Source organism: Etheostoma spectabile, chromosome 19 (assembly GCF_008692095.1).
Source record: "Etheostoma spectabile isolate EspeVRDwgs_2016 chromosome 19, UIUC_Espe_1.0, whole genome shotgun sequence".
NCBI classification, from domain to species: Eukaryota; Metazoa; Chordata; class Actinopteri; order Perciformes; family Percidae; genus Etheostoma; species Etheostoma spectabile.
The window spans coordinates 16,971,011-16,972,085 of NC_045751.1; positions in this window are offsets into that span (position 1 = coordinate 16,971,011).

Genomic DNA, 1,075 nt, shown 5'->3' on the forward strand with positions numbered 1-1,075 from the left:
GGGGGGGGGGGACCAACAATCAATCAGCTGTATCAGAAACATCCTGATATTGATGCTGTATGAGAAAAATTCTGATACAGCGCTTTTCTATGCTGTATCAGAATACGGCCTAGAAAAAAATCTGCTTAGAAATATAGGAAATATTGGATAGGATAGAACAACACAATGTTATTTTGCTAAATAAAACTTCACGTTCATCATTAATTTTACTTCTTTTCAATTTTAACAAATTGTGCATCCAAATACAACACATGTTTTCTATGAGCTCTTAGGGGAAAACAAATTTAGAGAGTCAATGAAACATCCTTTGGGGGCTGGGAAGATTTTTTTTTCACAGCACCATAAAAATAAATTGCAATACACTTACAATAAACTTGCTTCAAACTTCCACAAAGAAAACCTTGGTGGACACAGTTTTAAGATAATGGGAAACAAAACAGAAATAATCCTATTTAAGGGGCCAGTATTAGGAAATATAACTTGTCCAATCAAACCTTTTACTGTTGTCTCCAACTAAAATCGTTTCTGAGAGCTAATTTGGGTCTTGAAATGACTCTACCCGTCCTGAATGTTGTTGAAATATTTCGTTATGATGGGAACATACATACATTTCCGAAATGCATTGCCTGTTGTTGAATGAGGGCCCCAAACTGTAATAACTATAATATTCTACCTCAATTATACCTTACCCCAGAAAAATTACATTCATTCAACTCTACCCTGTCAGAAATGTGCTTCAGATGTGATACTGAAGTTGGTTCCTTCTTGCACTGTATCTGGCTGTGTATGAAAGTTAGGCCTTTTTGGCATAATATCTGCTCTACTTTAACTAGAATCACAGGAGTTAATGTTCATTGCAGTGTCATGGGAATCTGGCTCCCCTCTTCTTACTGACAGATGGGCTGTTGAGATGAATGAATAGATGCATTCCTCTGGAAAACATCACTTATTGTCTCAGGAAACAATATGACCCCTTTTTAAAGATTTGGCAGCAATATTTAGATCATATCGGTACATCTCTTACTCCAAGTACATGTATGGTAGCACACACACGGGGGGGGGGGGGGGGGGGGGG